We start from the raw sequence: 27804 nt of genomic DNA, 5'->3' as shown, positions 1-27804 counted from the left end.
GCATGACCACACTAAGGCTCCTTGGACAGCGGCTTCGAAGCTCACCAACCTTACCATCTGGAAGGGCAATGCAGGAGGTACATGATCATATGGGCAAATGTGGCAGCTGAACATGGAAACTCCAACCTCCTGGAAGTTCTGGTCCGTGATACTCAGCATTATCTTTTGGAAAAATGCCAGCATTCCCTGATACTCACGGGGTCAAAATGCTGGAAATCCTTTTCGAATCATACTGTTTTTTTTCCCTCACTACATGGACGTAACTGTTTCAAGAAGGATGATAACCAACACCATTTCAGTCACAGGTAGGAATCGTCAATCATTAAATATTTCTTCACCAAATCCCACATACTGTGAAATGATAAGTTGCTTAAAAATCCTCAATGATTCAGTTTCACACTGGAGTGATATCAAGCATTGCAATAAGGTCAAATGTCAAATGGGAAAAGTAAATAGATTTTCAATGAATTTTCAGAGCATCCCATTTTAAATGCTTGCAGCAAGCATCACTTCAAATAACCTCTCAAATCAGTTAAAGGTGAACAATAAAATGACTCAAATCAACACAAAAATGTTGTCAAATTGACGGGAGCAAATATCCACTGTAACAGTCACAACTGCATCACTAACCTGACTGGAACAAATCGCACCTAAAAATGTTTGAGCAGCTATTAACAATTGGTAAATTGGTGGGAAAATGCTGTTCTCTGTGTTTGCTGGTTTGTGTCTGTCTGTTCGTGTCCAGTATGAGAATCGGTGTGGAGGTTGGTGTGGGTGCATGCGGTTTGCTCTGTTTGTGTGTGCGTGTGCGTGTGTATGCGTGTGTGTGTTTGTGCATGTGTGTTTGCGTGTGTGGATGTGTGTGCATCGCTGGGTGTGTGATTATGTGGGAAGGGGTTGTCGTTTGTCTTTATATGTGTGCGTGTGTGTGGGTGTGTGTGGTGGGTGTGTGCGGGGGTGAGTTTGGGTCGGTTGAGTGTGTGGGTATGAGCGTGGTGTGTGTTGCTATGCTAATGGCTGTGCTTTTCGATTGTAAATTGGTGGTTGTGTGGTTATTTGTGTGTGTTTGCGGATGGGTGTGTAAATGTGGCTTTGTAAGTTTGTCTGTTGGCGAGTGTGCTAGTTCTTGTGGTTGGGCATTTTGAGATTGCAAGTGTGCGTGTGTTTGGATGCGGGTCAGTGTGTGCTTCTGCATGTCGATGGGTATCAGCATATGTGTCTGTGCCGGTGAAGTGTTGTGTGGCACAATATATTAACTGTGAGTTTTCATGTGAGTTTGTGAGTGTGGCTTTGGAAATGCTGTTGTGTGTCTCCGACTATCTAAAAGGATGTGTGTGTTTCTTGTGTGTCAGTGTGTGAACAGGGTGTGTATCGGGTTTTTGGTGTAGCTGTGCATTTCCATTGTGTGTGGCTTTGAGTGCCTGTGTTCGTGGCTGTTTGTGGGTGCGAGTATGTTACCGTTTGTGTGCCTGTTCGTGTGGCTGCGCATTTTGAGAGTAGTAGCGCGTATGGGACGTTTTGTTTGGGGCTGTGTGTGCATGTTGTGCGTTCTGAACATGTTTGTAGCTGGGCATTTCGAAAGTGAGTACGTGAGTGTGTGTGTGCGTGTGTGTGTGTGTGTATGCCTGTGTGTCCCCAGGTGTCCGATGAGTGTGTCAGTGTGTTCTTGTATCAGGGCATATTGATGGGTGTGGTTGTGTGTGTATGTGATTGTGTTTGTGTGTGTCGGGGGTGCGTGCAGTTGGGTGCATGTGGGAAGGTGTGTGTGTATATATGTGTGTGAGATTGTACGTGCACGCGCAATCCAAGTACGTAGGTGCTTGATTGTCTGTGTGCTATCTGTGCGTTTGTGTGAGTGTGTTTGTGAGTGAGTGTGTGTGAATGTCTGAGAGGGGGAGAGATTGACTGAGTCTGTTTGCGAGAGTGTGTGTTTCTGTGTGTGAGTCTGTGAGCATGTATGTGTGAGCATATTGATGAGTGTTCGTGTGTGTGAGAATGTGTCTATGCCTATATGAATGTTTGTGTGTGCGTCATTGTGTGTGTCTGTATTTGTCTGCGTGTGTGTGTGTGTGTTTTTCTGTGTGTATGTGTATGCGGCTTATCATTTCCATTGTTTCTGGGTGTTGGTGTGGCTATGCATTTTGAGTTTGATGTGTTGGTGTGTGGATATGTGTGAATGTGCTACTGTCTGTATATGGTTGTTTGTGTCTGTGCATATGTGGATCTGCCTGTCTGAGTGTACGTTTCTGGGTTTTTTCGTGTGAGACTGTGCTTGAGTACGTAAACGTGTGTGTGTATATGTGATTGGATGTGGTTATGGGTTCATGTGCAACTGTAGGAGTTTGTGCTTCTTTCGTTTCAATTTTGTGTGCGGATATGTGTGTGATTGCTGTATGGGTGTCTGGAGGATGTGTATAAATGGGTGCATGTGGGATTGTTTGTGTGTGTGTGTGTATATGTGTGTGTGTGTGTGTGTGTGTGTGTGTGTGTGTGTGTGTTTGTATATGCGCTGCAGTGCTTTCCCAGTGTGATTTTTAGGAATGTGTATGTGTGTTTTTGTGTGTGATTCTGTGTGTGAATATCTGTACGTATTCTTGCCTGGGCGGATGCATATTTCCTCTATGGAAGTGTGCGTCTGTGGGTATGTGGGTGCAGTTTGTTGGTGTGCAGCTTCAAGATTTTCACAAGTCTCTCACTTACCAATTGCTCCTTTAACCTGTCTGACTTTCTTAAAATAAAATGTATGACTTTGGGTCTCCACATGGGTGCTCATTTTGCCTGTCTCTTTGTGGGATATCTTCATCATTCCTCGATCCAGTCCTGTTCCAGGCCCCTCCCACAACTCTGTTATTGGTACTGAGACGACTGTTTGGATGCCGTTTCATGTTCTCATCTGGACCCGGAAAACGATTATAAATTTCGCTTCCAATTTCCACCCACTGATCAATTCAGACATGATCCATCTTTGGCATGTCCGCTCCATTCTGTCACCACTCTGTTCCCATCTCTGGCCCATTTGTATCCATTACAAGCCCAATAACTTCCACAGCTATCCCGGCTACAGTGTTTCACACCCCACGTCCTTTCAGGACTCCATGCCATTTTCTCAGTTTCTTCCATTCCATCATAGAATCATAGAAACCCTACAGTGCAGAATGATTCTTTAGGGTTTGACCCATTAGATCCACCAGATCCATGAATGCCACTTTCCAAAAGAACGCAGAGGATAGGTCTTCATTTTGATGGATTTCCACCCATGTTGTGTAATGGGGTTCTCCAACGTCCCCGACACATTTTGCATGCATATTCTCTCACTCTTCCCCCTCCCTACCAGAACCAGGATAGTGCTCTTTGTTCTCACGTTTCACCTTACCAGTCACCGCTGTCAAAAGATTGTCCTCTGCCATTTCCTCCAATTCAACATGATGCCACCAACAAGCATATATTCCCCTCTCTCAATTTCAGCATTGTGCAAGAATCGTTTCCTCCAGTGTCACCTGCTCCTTTTCTCCAACACAGTCGTCACGTTACTCACTGCCAGGATTACAAATAGTTTCTGCTTGAGCAGAAACTGATTGCCAAGTTGCGCTCACATGAGGACGGCCTCAACCGGGATATTGGGTTCATGTCACACTATTTGTAATCCCCACAGCCTACCTGGACCTGCAGAGTTTCACTGGCTGTCCTGTCTGGAGACAATACACATTTTTTAGCCTGTCTTGATGCTCTCTCCACTCACATTGTTTGTATCTTAAAGCCTTAATTAGCTGTAAGTATTCGCATTCAAACCATTATTCATGTAAATTGAGTCTGTGTCTTTCTGTGCCCTGTTGGGAACAGAACTCCCACTCATCTGAAGAAGGGGCTTGGGGCTCCGTAAGCTTGTGTGGCCTTTTCTACCAAATAAACCTTTTGGACTTCAACCTGGTGTTGTAAAACTTCTTACTGTTCTTGCAAATGGTCCAGCGAAGTCCAACGAAAACTGGAGGAACAGCACGCCATCTTCCATTTAGGCACTTGACAATCATCACGACGGAACATCCGGTTCAACAAATTCAGACTTCATTCTCTCCTACAACATTGTTTATATCTAACGATTTATTTAATTATTGCGTTGATTCATTTCCCATCCCATTTTTAATGTTTATTTTTACCATACAGTTTGCCTTATTACCGTCTCCCCAACCCACCAACAAGGGATATCAGTTACGTGTTGCAGGTTATCCCTTGTCACATTGTTTAGCTTCCTTCTGTCATTTACACACAGAGGAGGGGATAAAAAAGGTGGGGGAGTAGCAGTATTAGTTAGGGAGCATATTACAGCGATGCAGAGGGTGGACAATTTAGAGGGGTCATGTAATGAGTCGCTGTGGGTGGAGCTCAGAAACAGGAAAGGTGCAATCACTATACTGGGGGTATACTACATGTCACCCAACAACCCACAAAAGTGGAGGAACGGATATGTCAGGAGATTCTGGATATGTGCAGAAAAAATAGGATTGTTGTAGTGGGAGACATAATTTCCCTGGTGTCGACTGGAAAGTGCTTAGGGCTGCTGGTCTGGACGGGGAGGAATTTGTAAAATGCGTACTGGAAGGCTCATTGGCACAGTATGTAGATAGCCCAACTAGACAGGGGGCTACACTGGATCTAGTTCTGGGAAATGAGCCCGGTGAGTTCGATAAATTTTCGGTAGCGGAACATGTGGCAAATAGTGACCACAACTCTGTTAACGTGAGGATAGTAATGGACAAGGACGAGTGTTGTCCTAAGGGTAGGGTGCTAAATTGAGGGACCGCTAACTATAGCTGGATTAGGCAGGAATTGGCGGCCGTTGATTGGGAGAGGCTGATCGGGGGTAAGTCCACGTCTGGCATGTAGGGGTCTTTTAAGGAACAGTTGATAAGGCTGCAGGACAGGCATGTGCCTGTAAAAAGGAAGGAAAAGAAAGGTAGGATTCGAGAGCCGTGGATAACCAGGGAAATTGAGGATCTGATCAAAAAGAAAAGAGAGGCGGACGTTAGGTTCAGGCAACTGAAAACAGATGGAGCTCTGAAGGAATACAGAGAGAGTGGGAAAGAACTCAAACGGGGAGTTAGAAGGGCAAGACGTTTTCACGAAATGCTCTTGGCAGATAAGATTAAGGAGAATCCAAAGGCATTTTATTCATATGTTCGGAACAAAAGAGTTGTCAGGGAAAAAGTCGGTCTCAGGGACAAAGGAGGGGAATTATGCTTAGAATCCAAGGGAATAGGGGAGACCTTAATTAATACTTTGCATCGGTATTCACAAAGGAGAGGGACCTGTTGACTGGGAGTGTCTCAGAGGGAGGTGTTGACCCGTTGGAGAGAATCTCCATGACAAGAGAGGAAGTGTGAGATTTGTTAGGTAACATTAAAACGGACAAATCCCCAGGGCCTGATGGCAACTATCCGAGACTGCTCAGGGAGACAATATATGTAATTGCTGGGCCTCTGATAGAAATCTTTTTCTCTTCATTGGACACAGGTGAGGTCCATGAAGATTGGAGGACAGCGAATGTGGTACCGTTATTTAAGAATGGTAGCAGGAATAATTCAGGTTATAATAGGCCAGTGAGCTTGACGTCCGTTGGAGGGAAGTTGTTGGAGAGGATTCTTAGAGACAGGATGTATGCGCATTTAGAACAGAACAATCTCATTATGACAGACAGCATGGTTTTGTAAGAGGGAGGTCGTGCGTTACAAATTTGGTGGAGTTTTTTGAGGAAGTGACAAAAACGGTTGATGAAGGAAGGGCCGTGGATGTCGTCTATATGCATTTCAGTAAGGCATTTGACAAAGTCCCTCAGGGCAGATTGGTTGAAAAGGCTAAGGCTCATGCGATACAAGGAGAAGTGGCTAGATGGGTAGAAAACTGGTTTGGCCACAGGAGACAGTCGAAGGGTCTTTTTCCGGCTGCAGGTCTGTGACCAGGGCTCTGTGACATACTGCCTGTCACTAAAAGCTCTGTACTGGACCACTGCGATTTGTGATATATATAAATGATTTGGAAGAAGGTGTAACTGGTGTTATCAACTAGTTTGCGGATGACACGAAGATGGCTGGACTTGCGGATAGTGATGAACATTGTCGGGCAATACAGCAGGATATAGATAGGCTGGAAAATTGGGTGGAGAAATGGCAGATGGAATTTAATCCAGATAAATGCGAAGTGATGCATTTTGGAAGAACTAATGTAGGGGGGAGTTATACAATAAATGGCAGAGCCATCAAGAGAATAGAAACACAGAGGGACCTAGGTGTGCAAGTCCACAAATCCTTGAAGGTGGCAGCACAGGTGGAGAAGGTGGTGAAGAAGGCATATGGTATGCTTGCCTTCATAGGACGGGATATAGGTTATAAAAGCTGGAGTCTGATCTTGCAGCTGTATAGAACGCTGGTTAGGCCACATTTGGAATACTGCGTCCAGTTCCGGTCGCCACACTACCAGAAGAACGTGGAGGCTTTAGAGAGAGTACAGAGAAGATTTACCAGGATGTTTCCTGGTATGGAGGGTCTTAGCTATGAGGAGAGATGGGGTAAACTGGACTTGTTCTCCCTGGAAAGACGGAGAATGAGGGGAGAACTAATAAAGGTGTACAAGATTATGAAGGGTGTAGATAGGGCGAACAATGGGAAGCTTTTTCCCAGGTCGGAGGTGACGATCACAAGGGGTCACGGGCTCAAAGTGAGAGGGGCGCGGTATAACTCAGATATCAGAGGGACGTTTTTTAAACAGAGAGTGATGGGGGCCTGGAAGGCGCTGCCAAGTAGGGTGGTAGAGGCAGGCGCGCTGGCATCATTTCAGACTTACCTGGAGAGTCACACGAGCAGTCTGAGAATGGAGGGATACAAACGAATGGTCCAGTTGGACCAATGAGTGGCACAGGCTTGGAGGGCCGAAGGGCCTGTTTCCTGCGCTGTACTCTTCTTTGTTCTTTGTTCTTTGTTGTTTCTTAGAAACAGGGACAGAGAGACAGGGAGAGAGAGAGAGGGAGAAAGAGAGACAGAGAGAGTGTCCAGAGGAGAAATCTTTTCACACAGAGGGTGGTGAGTGTCTGCGAAAAGCTGCCAGAGGTCGTCGTAGAGGCGGGGACAATTTTGACTTTTAAAAAGCATTTAGATAGTTACATGGGTACGATGGGCATCGAGAGATATGAGCCAAATATGGGCAATTGGGATTTGCTTCGGGGATTAAAAAGAAGGTTAGCATGGACAAGTTGGACTGAAGGGTCTGTTTCCACGCTGTAAACCTCTATGACTCTGCGACTTTATCGAAGGCTTTATTAAAGCCCTTGTATACAAAATATAGTGCCCCGCCCTGGCCAAATTTCTTGTCACATCCTGAAAGAACTTAATCAATTTTGTGATGATACATGACCTCCCCTTCATAAAGCCATACTGCCTGTCACTAAAAGCCTAATCTCTTCCAGATGTGAGTGCATCCTATCCCTGAAAATGCTCTCCAGTAATTCGCACCATTGACGTAATGCTCACTGGCCTCTAATTTTCCGGATTGTCTCCTCTTCCCTTGTTAAACAGAGGAATAATACTCGCTACTCTCCAATCCTCTGGAACCTCGTCCGTGACTAAAGAATGTCTCAAAAATGAAGGAACCAATCTCAGCAGCCTGCCTCCGCAACAATTACTGAAGTTGCTCTGCAGTTGACAACCGTGTGCATTAAACTCATTTCCCGGTCCTGCTCTTTCGGAAGGCATTTGGCACTGCAGTGTTTCATGCCTCGCAGTTATTGTTCAATCAAAAAGCGGAAGGACATCAAATCTATGAAGCTTGTCTGGCAGTTTAATGCCAGAGGTCAGTCTTTTTTTTGGATAGTAAAACGCATGCAGTAATTTGTATTTTGAAAATAACATAACAGTGCTGCATATGAAATATTGTTGTGAGTCTCCGTCGATGATTTGCCAAACAGATTAGCTGTCGTAGCTGATGAAAGACTGATGTCGTGGAGAACAAAGAACAAAGAACAAAGAACAATACAGCACAGGAACAGGCCCTTCGGCCCTCCAAGCCTGCGCCGCTCGCTGGTCCAAACTAGACCATTATTTTGTATCCCTCCATTCCCACTCCGTTCATATGGCTGTCTAGATAAGTCTTAAACGTTCCCAGTGTGTCCACCTCCACCACCTTGCCTGGCAGCGCTTTCCAGGCCCACACCACCCTCTGTGTAAAATATGGTCGGCTGATATCTGTGTTAAACCTCCCCCCCTTCACCTTGAACCTATGACCCCTCGTGAATGTCACCACCGACCTGGGAAAGAGCGTCCCAGCGTTCACCCTATCTATACCTTTCATAATTTTATCCACCGCTATTAAGTCTCCCCTCATCCTCCGTCTTTCCATGGAGAACCACCCCAGTTTACCCAATCTCTCCTCATAACTAAGCCCCTCCATACCTGGTAACATCCTGGTCAACCTCCTCTGTACTCTCTCCAAAGCCTCCACGTCCTTCTGGTAGTGTGGCGACCAGAACTGGACGCAGTATTCCAGATGCGGCCGAACCAACGTTCTATACATCTGCAACATCAGACCCCAACTTTTATACTCTATGCCCCGTCCCATAAAGGAAAGCATGCCATATGCCTTCATCACCACCTTCTCCACCTGTGACATCACTTTCAAAGATCTGTGGACTTGCACACCCAGGACCCTCTGCGTATCTTCACCCTTTATGGTTCTGCCATTTATCATATAGCTCCTCCCTACATTATTTCTACCAAAATGCATCACTTCGCATTCATCAGGATTGAACTCCATCTGCCATTTCTTTGCCCAAATTTTCGGCCTATCTATATCCTTCTGTAGCTTCTGACAATGCTCCTCACTACCTGCAAGTCCTGCCAATTTTGTGTCGTCCGCGAACTTACTGATCACCCCAGTTACGCCTTCTTCCAGATCATTTCTATAAATCACAAACAGCAGAGGTCCCAATACAGAGCCCTGCGGAACACCACTAGTCACAGGCCTCTAGCCGGAAAAAGACCCTTCCAGTAACACCCTCTGTCTTCTGTGACCAAGCCATTTTCCACCCATCGAGCCACCTCCCCCTTTATCCTATGAGATCCAACCTTTTTCACCAGCCTACCATGAGGGACTTTGTCAAACGCTTTACTAAAGTCCATATAGACGACATCCACGGCCTTTCCCTCGTCAACCATTCTGGTCACTTCTTCAAAAAACTCCACCAGGTTAGTGAGGCATGACCTCCCTCTCACAAAACCATGCTGACGATCGCTAATGAGTTTATTCCTTTCTAAATGCGCATACATCCTATCTCTAAGAATCTTCTCCAACAACTTCCCCACCACGGACGTCAAGCTCGCCGGCCTATAATTACCCGGTTTATCCTTACTACCCTTCTTAAATAACGGGACCACATTAGCTATTCTCCAATCCTCTGGGACCTCACCTGCGTCCAGTGACGAGACAAAGATTTGCGTCAGAGGCCCAGCGATTTCATCTCTCGTCTCCCTGAGCAGCCTTGGATAGATTCCATTGGCCCTGGGGATTTGTCGGTCTTTAAATTCTCTAACAAACCTAACACTTCCTCCTTTGTAATGGAGATTTTCTCCAACGGTTCAACACTCCCCTCCGAGACACTCCCAGTCAACACATCCCTCTCCTTTGTGAATACCGACGCAAAGTATTCATTTAGGATCTCCCCTACTTCTTTGGGCTCCAAGCATAATTCCCCACTTTTGTCCCTGAGAGGTCCGATTTGTTCCCTGACAACCCTTTTGTTCCTAACGTATGAATAAAATGCCTTGGGATTCTCCTTAATCCTGTCTGCCAAGAACATTTCGTGACCCCTTTTTGCTCTTCTAATTCCCCATTTAAGTTCTTTCCTACTTTCTTTGTACTCCCCCAGAGCTCCCTCCGTTTTTAGCTGCCTGGACCTACCATACGCCTCTCTTTTCTTTTTGACCAGCCCCTCAATTTCCCTGGTTATCCACGGTTCTCGAATCCTATCCTTCCTATCCTTATTTTGAACAGGCACATGCCTGTCCTGGAGCCCTAACAACTGTTCATTAAAAGACTCCCACATGCCAGATGTGGATTTACCCTCAAACAGCCTCTCCCAATCAAGAGCTGACAATTTGTGCCTAATCCCACTAAAGTTAGCTGTACTGTACTGTACTAACTAAAGTTAGTGTACTGCCCGTGTGGGCAATTTACACAATTTGGCAATTTGTGTAAAGAGCGATATTTATGGCACATTAACTCAGTTCGTAACTAACACCCTCAGCTGGATTAATTAATCCACTGTCTTCTTTCGGGATAGCTCTGGATCGAGTGTTACAGTTTTGCCCGCACATTTACAAAAGGCCCTAGATGTCTGTCAATCTCTGTGGATTCAGGTCTGCTATCCACCTGTGAGATGGGCCACACATTCTCTTTGTTATTGTTACAAACAGGAAGGCGATTAATTGAACATGGTCTGATTTCTTCGCACCCCCAGCCCATGAACAAAAGTTTGTTTTTTATTGTTTATTATTTCATTTCATCGTTTTTAAGGCGGCGCTGTATGGTCCCGAAAGGAAAAAAGCCATTTAGAGTATTGTACTTTTCTGGGAATAACTCACGCATGGCAATTTCCAATAAGATGAAACAAATATTCAGATGGGTGAGGGATCTCACAGTGGCTGTGAATATAGTTCGAAGATGGGTCACGGAAAGGACGTTTGATTAGTAAGTTTGCGGATGTCGCGAAGTTTGGTAGAATTGCAGTTACCGATCAGGGTCATCAGAGCATACAGAAGGGAATAGATCGGTTGGAGATTTGGGGGGAGGGATGGAAGATGGAGTTTAATCCAGCCAAATGTGACGAAATGCATCTTGGAAGATCGAATACAGAGAATAAATGTACAGTAAATGCCCGAACCCTGAAGAGCACTGAGAGGCAGAGGGATCTGGGTGTACAGTTACACAGGTCACTGAAAGTGGCAACGCTGTTGAGAAGGGAGTCAAGAATGCATACGGCATGCTTGCCTTCATCGGCCGGGGCATTGAGTTTAAAAATTGGCAAGTCATTTTGCAGCTTTATAGAACCTGAGTTAGGCCACCCTTGGAAGATAGGACTCAATTCTTGTCGTCAAACTACCAGAAGGATCTTGAGGCTTTGGAGAGGGCATAAAAGATTTGCCAGGATGTTGCCTGATATGGAGGGCATTTGCTACGAAGAGAGTTTGGAGAAACTTGATTTGTTCTCACTGGAACGACGAGGGTTGAGGGGCGATCTGATCGAAGTCCACAAGTCTATGAGGGGCATGGACTGTATGGATAGTCAGCAGCTTTTTTCCCACGGTGGAAGAGTCAATTCCTCGGGGGCATAGGTTTAAATCACGAGGGGCAAGGTTTCAAGGAGATGTACGGGGCATTTGTTTTTTATTGAGGACGGTGGGCTCCTGGAACACGCTATCAGGCAAGTAGTACAAAGAAATGCTATATTGATGTAAAAGGGGAATCATGACAAATGCATGAATAGGATGAGAATTTAGGGATATGGTCCTGGAAATGTAGGGGGTTTTGGGTTCAGTCGGGCAGCATGGTCGGTGCAGGTTTGGAGGGCTGAAGGGCCTGTTCCTCTGCTGTAATTATCTTTGTTCTTTGACTGCAGTGAGGTTAAAATTAGACTGGTTAACACACAGGATTTGGATTTTGAATAACCCTATGTTGTGGCTGTGATCAACTTGTTCAACAAAATGATTGTTGTAAACTTTCCCCGGAGGATTTTTGTAGTGTCATTCTCGAGTTATCAGCTAATAGTTATCATTCTAGAGTGATCAGCTGATAGAGCCATAGAGGTTTACAGCATTGGAACAGGGCCTTCGGCCCAACTTGTACAAGCTACCCTGTATTTAACTCCTACGCTCGTCCCAATTGCCCGCATTTGGCCCATATCCCTTGATACCCATCTTACCCATGTAACTGTCTGAATGCTTTTTAAAGGACAAAATTGAACCCGCCTCTACTACTACCTCTGGCAGCTCCTTCCACACACTCACCACCCTCTGTGTAAAACAAAATGCCCCTCTGGACCATTTTGTATCACTCCCCTCTGACCTTAAACCTATGCCCTCTAGTTTTAGGCTTCCCCTTTGGGAAAAGATATCTAGCTGATCTATGCCCCTCATTATTTCATAGATCTCTATAAGATCACCTCTCAGCCTCCTCCGCTCCAGGGAAGAAAGTCCCAGTCTATCCAGCCGCTCTTTATAACTCAAACTATCAAGTCCCGGTAGCACCCTCGTAAATATTTTTTGCACGATTTCTAGTTCAATAATACGCTTTTTATACTAGGCTGACCAGAACTGTACACAGCATTCCAAGTGTGGCCTTAACAATGTCTTGTGTAACTTCAATAAGATGTACCAACGCCTGTATTCAATGCTCTTACCAATGAAACCAAGTATGCAGAATGCCTTTTCACCACTCTGTCCACCTGTGACTACTTTCAAGGAGCTATGAACGTGCACCCCTTGATATCTTTATTTTGTAATTCTCTTCAACACCCGACCATTATCTGTATAAGCCCTGCCCTGGTTCAATCGACCAAAATGCATCACCTCGCGTTTATCTAAATTAACCTCCATCTGTCATTCGTCAGCCCACTGGTCCAATTGATCAAGATCCCGTTGCAATCCGAGGTCACCTTCTTCACTGTGCACTAAAGTTAAATGTGTTTTTATTCGCCACGATAAGGCTTTCCTTAACTGCAATGAAGTCACTCTGAAATTCCCCGAGTCGCCACAATGCGGCGCCTGTTCGGGTCAATGAAGCTAACCAGCACGCCTTTCAGAATGTGGTAGGAAACCGGAGCACCCGGAGGAAACCCACGCAGGCACGGGGAGAAAGTGCAAACTCCACACAGACAGTGACCCAAGCTGGAAAACGAAGCTGGGTCCCTGGTGCTGTGAAGCAGCAGTGCTAACCACGTGCCGCCCACCACTGTGGAAATGTGCCGCCCCCACTGGGCTACCGTGCCACCAGTCTTGGTGTCTGCAAAGTTACGAACGATGCCTCATATATTCTCATCCAAATCATTCATATCAATGACAAATAACAGTGGACCACCGATCCCTGAGGCACACCGCTGGTCACAGGCCGCCAGTCTGAAACACAACCCTCCACAACCAGCCTCTGGCTTCTGTCATCAAGATGTGGAGATGCCAGCGTTGGACTAGGGTAAACACAGTGAGAGTTTTAACAACACCAGGTTAAAGTCGAACAAGTTTATTTGGTAGCAAATGCCATTAGCTATCGGAGTGCTGTCCCTTCGTCAGACGGAGTGGATATCTGCTCTCAGACAGGGCACATAGAGACACAAAATAAAATGACAGAATACTGATTAGAATGCGAATCTCTACAGCCAACGAGGTTTTAAAGATACAGACAATGAGAGTGCAGGGAGCATTACGCACAGGTTCAAGAGATGTGTATTGTCTCCAGACAGGACAGCCAGTGAGATTCTGCAAGAAGTCTTATTCTGTCATCAAGCCAGTTTTGTATCCATTTAGCTACCTCATCCTGGATCCCGTGAGACTTCACCTCAAGCACCAACCTACCATGAGATACCTTGTCAAGGGCCATACTAAACTCCATATGGACAACATCAACTGCACTGCTCTCAATCTACCTTTTTGGTTACCCCTTCAAAAAATTCAATCAAATTTGTGAGACATGATTTTCCACTCACAAAGTCATGATGACTGCCCTAATCAGTCCTTGCGTCTCTTAATGCCTGAAAATTCTATCTCTCAAAATACCTTCCAACAACATCCAATGGTCATATCACCCAGGGTCTTGCATATGGACACCAAAAAGCTTTCGGAGCTGCTCTTTTCTCAACACTTACATGTCGCCATAATTCCTTGGCAAATGAGCACAGACTTTCACAACTCATTCTCTGTCAATATGAACGTGAAAGGAATGTAGGAAGTTGCAAGTTGAAAATTCTGGCTGATGTTGCCAGGCAGGGAACTAAGACTTGTGTGCAGTACTTTACACACAGAGCATGTCATAAATGAGCACTTAGATCACCAAAGAGCTCTCGAGAAAATCTTAGCTGTCAGTGTCATTGCCTGTCAGAGCTGTGGAGGGAGAGTATGCCTTTTCTGCGCATGTGCTAATCATCATTTTGGTAATAGAGACGCCTGTTTTGTGTTCCACCTGACTGTCCTGCCGCTCCGCTGTGGCTGACTATGCCAACTGGGTTGCCATGCTAACAAAACCGCCCTTTGTTGAATCTCACATCATAGCCCAAGTTTAAAGGCCTATCAACGAAATGAACTTTCGCAGACCTGCAACATTAACGTTGTGAAGAAAACAAGCAATGATATGAAAAAAATTAGTTATCGTGGCTTTCATTGCTGAAAAAGCTGAAGTGGACCACTGGAGCCGAGCATGGATCAAACCCAGATCTCCTTCACCTTGCTTCGAAACCAATCTGCCTCTTGTCTTGATCCAAAATGCGAGACCACTGCAATAATGGTCGTGACTTCGTTCAGACACCATATCTCCCCATGCTTCCAGTAGCTGCAGCGTTCACCCTCACACCATATGACGAGTCGCAATGACGTCCCCGTCGAACTGCTGTGCCCTTTGATGAACCGGCTGACGTATTTTCATCCCGGTCTTGCCTTATCTTTCCCGTACAAAAGTCGCAGTGCCACTTGGTTTGACGATGACAAATCCATCACCTCAGAATGAAAGATTGCACAGCAAGGAATAATGCAAACTATCACAAACTAACAGAAAACAGTTACCCGTGACCAATTCTGGAAGCTGGGACTTGATGTTGCCTCCTTCCTCATGTATGAGCATGCATGAAATGCGAAAGTAATACAAGTGGAAATGCCGGTAGTAAGGTATGTGGCCTGATAGGAACAACCACGCCGATGGGAAATGGAAGCATCAGATCCCACAAAACGTAGATTCTATGCAACACGTTTAATACTCCTGTAGACTCCGTTGAATCCCTCGGCCTGAAGCAATTGATTGAAAAAAAATAATTATACGCAGAGATCGATTGTAACTGAAAATTGCTTCTACCGCCATAGTTTACTTATTGAAGCAGTGCACTATTTGCGTTACTGTTATGTAATCATTAATTCTGTTTATTATAGCATCCCTACATTACAGGAGGGGACCATTCGGCCCTTTGAATCTGCACCGACAGCAATCCCATCCAGGCCCTATCCCCGTAATCCCATGTATTTAACCTCCGAATCCCCCTGACAGTAAGGGGCAATTCAGCATGACCAATGCATCTCATCAGGGCATCTTTGGACTATGGGAGGAAACTCGAGCGCGAGACACAGGAAGAACGTGCAGACTTCGCGCAGACAGCGACCCAAGCTGGCAATCGAACCCGGGTCTCCAGCGCTGTGAGGCAGCAGTGTTAGCCACTGTGCCACCATGGCGCAATATGACTGATTTCTGTGTTAAAATGAAATAAAATACTTGTTCCTCACTTCTACGTCTCTCCACTTGCAAGAGCAAACTTCCCAGTGCAGAAGCAGGCCATTCGGCCCAACGGGTCTGCACCAACAACAATCCCACCCAGGCACTACCCCCACATATTTACCCGCTAATTCCTCTAACCGACGCATCTCAGGACTCGAAGGGGCAATTTTTTTAAACCTGGCCAATCAACCTAACCCGCACATCTTTGTACTGTGGGAGGAAACCGGAGCACCCGGAGGAAACCCACGCAGACACGAGGAGAATGTGCAAACTCCACACAGACAGTGACCCAAGCCGGGAATCGAACCCAGATCCCTGGAGCTATGAAGCAGCAGTGCTAACCACTGTGCTACCGTGCCGCCCAATACTTACATATTTAAGAGGTCTTATTACGAAACTGGAATATTCATTGTCAGAAAATATTTATGTCAACTATAATTGTATTATGAATATCAGTATAAAAATGATTTCACTATGCAGCAATATCTTGCTTTTTTTTACCTCTCGATTCATAGGTACATCTGCCTCAGTTCATACAGTCCAAATTGCGTGCAGTGGAACATCCATGCAAGATCAATTGATCTGAAGTCCGAGAATTATGCCAAACTTCTCAAGCGAACAGTACCGATGATATGTGCCAAACAGGTGGGATGCTCAATTGAGAAGCAAAATCATCCACATGAAATAATAATTTAAAAGGAAAGCTTATTTGTTCTGCTGCAGATAATGACGGTCATTAAGTGGCAGAATGACAGACATGCCCAGCGATACATAAATATGTAGAATGGTGTCTCATATTCCAGCCTATTTAATGAACCATACAAAGTCATAATTATGAGTGGCAAATACGTCGACTGACATCTACTCTCCCATGCGTATAACAACCACTGAATTGTGATTCACCAATTTGGTGTGCTCCCTATTAGGAAGTAGTTCGATATTGCAATGAACTTTTGAGATTGATGCCGTGTTTTAATTCGAATTTCGTCAATTGAAAAAACGGCACAGGTCATTCAGCATAGCAGCCTGAGGCAAAATGTGTCACTGATCCAATATCTTTAAAACAGTGACCACAGATTTAAATCTCATAATATCAGTCACATTATCGGTAAAGAAAAACAAATAAAACTTGCTCAGAATCATGATTAAAATACATAAATGATTAAAATCACTCACCAGAAACACCTCTAATAGCGAGGAACGTGCAGTATACTTTTCTGACACCATAAAACAGTTCAAGCATTTTGGGTCCATGATGTGCTGTGGGCGGGGCTTATCCCGCCAGAAATGATCGGAGCTCTTAACTGCGTGTGCGCAGTTAGAAAAAAAATTGAAAAGGCCGACCCCTGTCAGATAGCTCCCTGGCCGCAGAAAGCGAAGGAAGCGGCCCAGGATCAATGGCCCCACAGACATCACTGCCCCCCTGATCCCCCAGCTACCCAGACCGATCATGGCCTCCTGACCCCTTTCCTCACACCAACTACCCACAGAGAGGCAGCGGACCGCGCTGCCCCCACCACCCCCCGCCCCATCAGAGATCCAGCTGGCCTCCCCCCGCCCCCAAACCAGAGAATGATCTGGCCTCAATCCCCGCCCCCCTGAGAATGTTCTGGTCTCACTCCCCTCCCCCCCCAGAGGTACATCTGACATGCCTCCTCCTCCCTCCCCCCTCCTCCCTCTCCCCCAACCAGACAACGATCGGGCCTCCCTCCACCTGCACCCCCCCCAATAGAGAATTATCTCAAACACCTCCCTCCTCCCCCTCTCCCCCCATCACCAATCTGAGTCAGAGAGCTGTTGGAAGCTCTGAATTCGCCTCTTCAGCAGCTGGAAGTCCCGATTCAGACTTTTAGTTTGCATGTCCATTTCGGCGCGATTCCAGATTGGCGAACGTGATGATGAAGGGGGAAATGCTGATAAAGTTGGGCGGGCAGTTCATTAATTCAATTTAATTGCATGCAAATGCATTTAAATCGCCGTTGCGCCTGTTCCGGGCGTGAATCGGATCGCAGCCAATCCCAGGTCTCGCTAAAGTGGCCATCTGCAAGGATCTGGGCGCGGATCGCGTTAATGGCCTCACAACCGGCTTTACCTCGTTTTCGCACCCGAAAATGGGCACGACACAATGGTAAAATCGTGCCCATTATTTACCATGTAAATCAAGCATGTTTTCTTTCCCCCAAGCATTGAACGTCTTATTTCAAGTATAATTTTGACCATATTTTGATCTCCCGGGCTTCTTTGATGCCCTCTACTTTGCAGTGATCATTCAGCAATTCGATTCCTCATGGTACTCTCATTCTTTCCTCTGTATTATACATTATTTTCTGCACACTAGGATGTGGTTAGTTCCTTTAACTTTAGCCTTCAATAACTGAATTCTAAACCTTTGCGTGGCTCGATCAATTCTCGTCGATTCACTCCGGAATTTGATTGGCCTTTGGTTAAATCGTCTGCATAAAGTATCTTATTTGCTTTTGTATTTCGAATAGAAATAGTAGAGCATCTGAAACTAATTCAACAAGACAAACTGCAAACGATATTTGATTTATTACATCACTACAAACAACCATATACTTTAACATCTTGAGATCAACTCAATTAATACAGAAATTGGAACCAGTCAAGTTCATTTAGCTGCTCCAGATGCTCAAAGAACTGTATCAAGTATGTTAGTATCACTTATACAACTCTGCTAACCTGCAGACGGACTCCTATAAGCACAATCCTCCCAAGTAAAACTGACTCATAAATCATTTCAACTTACACAGCCTCTGTTTCATGTGCTGCCCTGCTCGCAATGGAGTCTCCCTCATGTTACGGAAGATTCAACCGGGCCACTGATATCAAATAGTACAACCCACTTGAAAGGTACAACTGCTGAAACTGACATAGATCCTCAAATGTGCCCGTGGGCGGTACTGTGGTACTGAGGCACTGTTGCCTCACAGCGCCAGGGACACGGTTCAATTCCGGCCTCGGGTCAATGTCTGTGTGGAGTTTCCACATTCTCCCCGTATCGGTGTGAGTTTCCCCCAGGTGCTGTGGTTTCCTCCCACAGTCCAAAGATGTGCATGTTAGGTTGATTGGCAATGCAAAATTCACCCTGGTGCCATTGGGATAAGCTGGGTAAACATGTGGGATTACGGAAATAGGGCATGGGTGGGATGGTGGTTGGTGCAGACTCGATCGGTCTAATGGCCTCCTTCTTCACTGTAGGGCTTCTAAATGCATACAATGCAGAAGTTCCAACCATCAAACTGACATAGTCTCTTCAATGTAGACACGATGTGGAGTTGTCGGCGTTGGACGTTGGTAGGCACAGCAAGGAGTCTCACAACACCAGGTTAAATTTCAACAGATTTATTTGGAAGCACGAGCATTCAGAGCGCCTCTCTTTCATCTGTTGATATCAGCATCCCAAAAAATGCAGGCCGTTCATCTAAATAAAACTGATCTTTAATCATTCATCTCCACCGACTCATCTCGCCCATCCAAAGAAAGGAGCATTTCCAACAAATACCGACGTTTCACAAAACATCTCAGTTAATGAATGCGTGCCTTCAAAACGTTAAAGTGCTATAGCGCTTTAGCGCCATAAAGCCCATTATCGTTCCATGAGCTGAAATATGCCTTCTAAAATCAGAGTTCCGGAACCAAAGAGAGCCCCACAAGACACTACAGATCCGATAACACTTTCAGCCTTTCCAACTCATAAGACACCACAAAAATCTACTCTCACTGTTCACTCAATTACTTCATCAGCTAACATGTATATTTTAACTGGGGCAATCAAATGATCTCATTGCATAATCAAATAATCCATGGCCATACTAAGGTGCCAGCTCAGATGATTTCCCACTAATGTTTCCTTTGAATGTTATGCAGTAATAGTGATGCTGGAAAAGAACGTCATAAGGAAACATTTGCCTCACAAGTAACAGCAGTCAACAATATAAGTTGGATTTCAAAGACTGAGATTGTTGCATATTCGGTTGAGGGGTAGTTATATGGAAAATGCGTTTCAGGATAAGAGTCACGCACTTTGAATGGGTAACTTTCTGATTTGTAAAGAGCGGCAGAAGGTGATCCCGTTGATTCAGGCAGTGAGCATAAAACTCAAGGAGGGTTGACTTCTAAAGTTCGCCAGCTGGATTCTAAATTTCCTGGTGCTTCTCTGTACCAGGCCGAAGGCTCTGGACAGCATTAGCAAACTAAGAATGCCACAATACTGCATGGTGTCAATGTAAAAGCAGAGCGACTAAAAACACGTCATGATGGCAATAGATGAAGTTGTCAGATCTGGGAGTTGTTGAAATTGTGTTGTTCCAATCTTGACGGCTCGATTCTTGACACTTCCTGACGGCTGCAGAAGATTATTTTGAAGAGCGCGGTGGGGAAAGTGGCATAACTCATCGTGGAACCGATGGCATCGCTGGAACTCGGAGTTGGTTCAATACGATTAAACGTGGGACATAAAGGTTCAGGTGCTTGTCAAATTACAGGTCATGGTTCAGGATCCTTGTGAAGGGTCTTTAAAATTTCAAAATAAACGCAAACACTGTGTTTTAACAATTTGATCAGCACATTTTCACATTTGTTGCCAAATGCAAACGTTATGTTCCATAGATTAACGCTAAGAACCATAGAATCATCGATTCTCAGTGCAGAATGAGACCATTCGGCCTATCACGTGTGCACTGACAACATCCCCACCCAGGACCTATCCACGTCACCCCACGCATCTGCCCTGGACAGTCAACCTAATCCGTACATCTATGGAATGTGGAAGGAAACAGGAGCACCCAGCAGAATCTCATGCAGACACGGGAGATTGTGCAGAGTCCATGCAGACCGTGACGTGAGGCTGGAATTGAATGGCGATCCCTGGCGCTGTGGAACAGCAGTCCTAAGAACTGTGCAATATCGAAAATTGTTTTCTCAAAGTCACCCTTTAATTATGTACTTGCCTGTGATATGTGTTTTTTATATAATTGAAATGAGGGAGTGTATTTAAACCATGACCTTGCCAGGTTGTAACACGTTTTGTGTTCGAAAATCTACTTTCTTCACACAATATTGCCCTCGTGATGACTTGTGAAATAGTGATACCTCACACACGCACAAACACATTAAAAAATATATTACCGATACGGATAAAACATGCTGATAACAACTGCAACAAGCTTCAAGTTGTGAGACGCAGGCTGATTGTTTGGAAGTCTCGATGTTGCATTGCCTTGAGTTGGGGCTTGGAATGAATCATTGTCTCTGCAGCTTTCACACTAAAAGTGGCACATATTACTTTAGAAGGCTAGCGTTTCATTCCACTTGTACATTCCTTTCGTTAATCGCCTTTTCATCAACATAGCCGAGTCTATAGCTGACTGCAAGAGGTCAAAGCCCCAGGAAAAGCATTCATCCTGTCCGAACACATTTTTGGTTCAGTTTTTAAAAAATCAGTTCCAGGACTTTTTATCAGTGGAAACATTGAAATGGAAGTTCTGTCGAAATCTACAACACGAAATCTAATCTGTCATGCCTCCGCCCATCATGAAAATGGAATGTCTCATTTACATAATCTGCATTTTGATCCTCATGCAACAAATCAAAAATTGACCGCGTTTCAAGCTGTGTCAATTGGCATCACTCTACGTTTGTTAACAACACATTTACGATGTGCATTTAGTTGCCTTTCAGGAGAACAGTGTTCTGAAACTGCTCATCCTTGTTTGAGCGCGTAAACGGCAGGAGATTTTCATTCGGCCAGCAGCTCACGAGTTGTCCTGTTTTCGATTTGGATTGCGTTAATTTTTTTTCAGATCCCTGTGTGTTGTTGGTGGCCTTGAACTTCCTTTTGAAATTTGCAATTGCGGTTTTGAATAATTGATGACTGTTTCTCCAGTTTGGATTCTGTGGAATGGGTTGAGCTTCAGTCCATTGCACATTTTAACGGACACCAATGCTGACAGCTGGGTTGCTAACTTCTGCTGCCTCCGATGTGGCTGTTTAACAGAATGGGGGATTCAACATACAGTCCACGTGCTTGCTTGTGATCTTTCCCTGTACCCACTTCAGAATGCAAAGCCGTCTCCTCCGAGCCAAATCGCTAGTATGTGTTCAAAAATTATCTTTTCCTTTTCTTTCCATGTTAACTTGGCTGAGCCTCTTCAATGAAGCGGGACATAGAAAGCATTGAAACCCTGCAGTGCAGAAGGAGGCCACACGGCCCATGGAGTCTGCAGCAACCACAATCCCACCCAGGCCCTATCCCCACATATTTACCCGCTAATCCCTCTAACCTACGCATCTCAGGACTCTAAGGGGCAATTTTCTTTAACCTGGCCAATCAACCTAACCTGCACATCTTTGGACTGTGGGAGGAAACCGGAGCACCCGGAGGAAACCCACGCAGACACGAGGAGAATGTGCAAACTCCACACAGACAATGGCCCAAGCCGGGAATCGAACCCAGTGCCCTGGAGCTGTGAAGCAGCAGTGCTAACCACTGTGCTACCGTGCCGCTCACCATCGCCATAACCATCCATGTTTCTTCATCTGCTTTGGAACTTCCTTGGTCCCAGTTTAAGCATGGAAATACATCATCTGTCAATCAGATTGTTACATTCGTACACACACACGTGCGCGCACGCACACACACACACACACACATTCATATATATGTATATAGGGCAAGAATATGGTTGACAGCTAATTCATTTCCATGTTCAAACAATGATGAGACAGAGTACAGGAATTAGACAGAGAATCTGGTGAACTGGTTCTGCAACAATAATCTCTCCCTTAATGTCAACAAAACAAAGGCGATTGTCATCGACTTCAGCGAGCGTAAAGCAGAATATGTCCCTGTCTACATCAACGGAGACGAAGTGGAAAGGGTCGAGTGCTTCAGGTTTTTAGGTTTACAGATCACCAACAATCTGTCCTGGTCCTCACATGCCGGCACTATAGTTAAGAAAGCCAACCAACGTCTCTACTTTCTCAGAAGGCTAAGGAAATGTGGCGTGTCAGCTACAACTCTCACCAACCTTTACAGATGCACCATAGAAGGCATTCTGCTGGGTGCATCACAGCTTGGTATGGCTCCTGCTCTGCCCAAGACCACAAGGAACTACAAAAGGTCATGAATGTAGCCCAATCCATCACGCGAACCAGCCTCCCATCCATTGACTCTATCTACACTTCCCGCTGTCCCGGCAAAGCAGCCAGCATAAGTAAGAACTCCATGCACCCCGGACATTCTCTCTTCCACCTTATTCCATCGGGAAAAGTATACAAAAGACTGAGGTCCCGTACCAACAAACTCATGAACAACGTCTTCCCCGCAGCTGCCAGACTTCTGAATGAACATGCCTTGTATTCAGTTGATCTTCCTCAACACCCAAGCTATGGCTGTAACAGTATATTCTTTCTCATTTCCTTCTCTATGAACGGCATGTTTTGTCTGTCTCGTGCGCAAGAAACAACACTTTTCACGGTCTGTCCATTCCGATAAAATTCCGTACAGCTGCGATGCATCAATGATTGTAAGTGCACGACGAAAGTCATCGGGCCAATTTCTTTCGCACACCAGAGCAGAGGAATGCATGGGCTAGTATTGTTCACTTGAGGGCCGGTTTCTTAAGACCCAGGACGCTGAGTTTTCGGGAGGCCTTTGAGGGGCGGGGGAAACAAAGCAACAACCATGATTTTGATTCAGCTACGATAATCGGAAAACCTCCCTTACTGACCCATCTTTTCCATTGGGAGGGGTCCCAAACGTCTTTCTTTATAGTGTCAGCTCCTCTACTTACATATTTATTGAAAAGTGGAAAATCAGCCTTCACGCTCGAAGTATCCAAGCCACCAAACAAGCAGACACTCATCGATACTTACCACATTTATCCAAGCACACACTCAGTGAGCTACAAGCTACTTGGAGCACAGATGCAAGCCACTATTGCCATTAGGTCTGCGAAGAAGCACTGTCAGATTCGCAACAAATTTGCTGAGAAATGGTTTCTGTCAGAGCGAGGGGCAGGCGCCTGTTTGCAGCCAACTAAAACATTAAAACGCTCTCTATCTGCTCTGACCAGTGGGGAGGCATTACGCAACACATATTGAGATGTTGGGTTGGGATACTTGGCCATGCCAAAAGCGCTGCAATTTTTAAGTTTGATTACTCTTAATCAGAACTCGCAGCATAAGGCAATGTAACATTTTCTAAAGACAGACAGGAAACCGAATGGAGGTGAACAGGGTGATCAGCATTTCACCATCTCAGGTCAATTATTTTGCTATTTAATCTCGTCTATTTTCTTGCATGGCATACATCATCTGGATTTTTTTTCAGTTAATTAACGCGATGAAGTAGAATATAATTATTCTAATGCAGCACAGTATGCAACATTGGGTATGTAAACCTCAATAAGTACTGAGTCAAACTTGTTATTGGTGGCTTTCTCTTCAGCCGATGTATTACAAAACTGAACCTCAATACAGGAACTCGTGAAATTCAATGTACTGATTGTAAGACGTGACTTTATTGACCAATCCACCGAATGGGAGAGTGATCTGAAGAAGCCCAGCACTCCATCTGGAGAATACGGGTCGCCCAATATCTCTCTGAAATACAACGCAAGGGCAATTTGAAATTTTCAAAAACAATTTTCCCACCCTTCTGGTGGGCCTAATCCAGGCAACATTAATACAAATCAGTCAGTAATAATCCCTGTCACCAACTACAGTCCAAAACAACATGCTGTCCTCATGGGATCTTAAGGGCCCTGATTTCGGATGCTCCCTCCCTTGTTTGCCCAACAACCGAGGACCGTAGGTACTGAATGGAAGAATGATCCACACATACTGAAACCCACGTGACACTTGTCCGACCCTCAGACAATCCTTATGTCTGCCTTGCACCTGCGTTATCAGTTTTAAGCTGTATAACTCTATTCATCAAACTGACATTGGGAGCGACTTTGTATCAGGCAACTGCTGAAAAAGTAACTGCATTCAGTGGAACTACTGTCCGACGGAATGCAGGCTCTGTCTTTGCAGAATGTGTGCATTCTCCCCGTGTCTGCGTTGGTTTCCTCCTTCTGCTCCGGTTTCCTCACACATTCAAAAGATGTGCGGGGTAATTTGATTGATCATGCTTAATTACCTCTTAGTGCCCCGGGATGTCTAGATTAGAGGGATCAACGGGGTTGTGGAATAGGGCCTGAGATGGGATTGCTGTTGTTGCAGATTCCATGCGCCGAATGGTCTCCTTCTGCACAGCAGTGCTTCTATTAAAGTCTATGTCTTCGACCTCATCACGTCAATCCCTGCTGTGTCTTGCCATTAACTGAAGTTTTAGAAAATGTATTCTAATAGCAAACTGCATCCATTTCATAAATTTAAAGTACAGGTTTTAAATGTGAAATTCTTGCTCTTCAGTCCGAGCTGTCTATTGGAGTGACAGCTTCTTGTCAGCGCTCTTTATGGTCTAAGATAATTCACTCTAAGTCAGTATTGTGTTAGTGTTCTTAAACCCATGATTATTTGTTTTATCAGCCTGATCTAGCACCCTACTTCAAAACTGTTACCTTTCATATGTAAAACCTCACGAGGTATTTTGCTTCTCGACAGCTAACATCGCAACAATTGTAATCCTCGCTCAGCAAAAATGCGGTCTCTACAGATGTGTCACCAGCTACCTGGCGGCCATGGCAGTGGCGGTTCTCCTAGTCATTGTCTTCGACTTGATAATGAGGCAAATTCCAATTATTTACTATGACAAATTCCTCTTCCTGATGGTCATCAGTGTGTGCAATATTAATGCTGTGCTGCTTTATTCAGCCACTGATTATTCTGTTAGTTTCACTGTGGTATTCACCTTTGACCGATTGTAGCAAATTGTGGCCAAAACCTTAAAAAATAAACGTGGCACTTAGAAAACAGTAGCTGTGGTTCTTGCACCGGTGACTATTTCGAGCAGTTGAAAAATATTTTCTGGTATTTTTGTTAGCTGGTCGGTATTTGTTGATGAACCTTCCTTGCTTTTGTGTTGTACATTCATCTTTCGCTGTTGTTCAGCTTGGGTAATGATCAACTTCATTGGCAACATTGTAACGCCTGTGATTCCTCTTGTTCTGATTGTGCTGTTGAACATTTTCACTATCAAACACATTTTGATGAGCAGCGCAGCACGCGGGAGACTGCAGCCGGACATGAATGGGAAGAGTTCCAGAGATCATCAGATGGAGACCCCAAGGAAATCCACCATTTTGCTGTTTGTTATTTCAGCGAATATCGTACTCTTATGGACAATATTTATGGTGTACGCTACATGGAACAGAATGCACTATTTAGGCTGTCACTTTCTGTATTTACCTCAGTACGTACAAGAATTGGGCTTCATGCTACAGTTCCTGAGTTCTGCTCCAACACTTCGAGTTATGTCATGACCCAGACTAAGTTGCGAGAGCAGTTCAAGAATGTTCTGAAATATCCCCTTCTTCCAATTTATGTGTTCTTATATGAGTGTCAAATTATCCAACAACAGAAATAATTCCTGTTTCAGGCTCTCAATCACTTCCTCTATATGCTGTCACTGATACAGGCATGGAACGATTGGCTTGCGCTTCCTGATCAATGAAGAAAATCTGGGCTCTTGCTAATATCTTCGGCGTCATTGAAGTGATACAAACCGTGGGTGGGTCTACTTGATGATACGAGCAGTGATAGGGGAGTTTGTCTCAGACCCTCAGTGTCCCGTGGGGCTGAGACGAACGGGAAGTTCAGCACTTTTACATAAAACATGCTTGTCCATAAAGGAACTGTGAGAACAACAACATTTAGCGTTTCTCTACTGAACAACGGCCACTGCCCTTTTGTTTATTATCTCTACCCAGAGATGGATTTGAATGCCTTTCGTGCTAGATCCGATGGAGCTGTTCACAGGGAAAATCGTTTACATTCAAGCACGAACCATCCCGCTTGTTTTGGTATTCGGCAGGGACAGACGCTGGCGACACAGTTGGTCTTGTGTCCCACATCAGCTAAATCCAAACGCCACCCAACCCCTTTCCTGATTAGCATTCCCCTGTTTATTTTTGTGTAATGTTTCCAATGTGAATAATGTTTCCCTACTGCCCCTGCATAACATGTGTGAGGCGTGATGTGATATTTTCTGATTCCTGTGCACCATGCATGGAAGGCTGAGTGGCCTCAGGTTGTAGTGCAAAATACTCAGCATCCAAACAGCCTGATGCTGTTCCTATGTCAAACAACTGAAGGGCGACTATGGTAGCAGAATCTGGCCTGTGCTTGAAGTGCATCCTGCTGATCCCGTTGAACTTTCTCGATGGCTCTATTGGCCCACATCAGATCTTTCTAACTATTTGGGTGATATGAAATGACTCCTCGATGTTCCCTGTTGCAATCTAGCACTTCCTGATGTTCTTCCCCAGCAATGCTACAGACTGTATAGCAGGTAGAAGACTAAGTCATTCTTATAGTACATAATTGATTTGGAAATGCTGGGTAAAGTGTACAGTCTTCATTGTGCTGATGTACGAGCATCACAGACATCATTTTTTTGCAGCACCATTCATCAACGTACGATCAGGAAAATGGAGAATGAGCTGGGTATTGTAAAATAAGAATTACTACCATCCAGACTGATGCAATCAAGACTTCTGTCTCTGCAGATTAGAACACCACTCACAATAACAGGAGGAAGATAATCAACAGTCTGATTCGTCTGACATCAGATGCAGAGATGATGCTGAAATTTGTTTTGCAGGAGCGATAACTGAACACTTAGAATTAAATTTGGGCTTAGTAAACATGCATTTGTTCATGTTTCTCATACCAATTGGATATATTGGATGATGTAACTGGCACAACAGTAAACTGTATCAAATGAATGTGAAATCTTTCAGATTATCAGTTGGATGTCCATACCAGTCCACACAAGTCATCAATGAACCAAATTCGAGCACATGGGATTGGGTTGATACATTGGCATAGATTGAGGACGATGCAGCTCTTTAAAAATGGTAAAATAAGAAACGCCTCATTCTGACATTGCTCAACCCTAATGTGTGGCTTAAAGGGATGAGTGCTTGAGTCACCGTGATACATAGAATACTTATAGTGCAGAAGGAGGCCATTCGCCCGTCGATTCTGCATCAACAACGATCCGACCCATCCCAATGTCCCCAAGTATTTACCCTGCTAGTCCCCCTGAAAGTAAAGGACAATTTAGCATGGCCAATCAACTTTACCCGCATATCTTTGGACTGTGGGAGC

This window comes from Mustelus asterias, chromosome 32, assembly GCF_964213995.1.
Source record: "Mustelus asterias chromosome 32, sMusAst1.hap1.1, whole genome shotgun sequence".
In the NCBI taxonomy this organism is placed as follows: domain Eukaryota; kingdom Metazoa; phylum Chordata; class Chondrichthyes; order Carcharhiniformes; family Triakidae; genus Mustelus; species Mustelus asterias.
The sequence above is the reverse complement of the archived record's forward strand: the minus strand, read 5'-3'. Positions refer to the sequence as shown.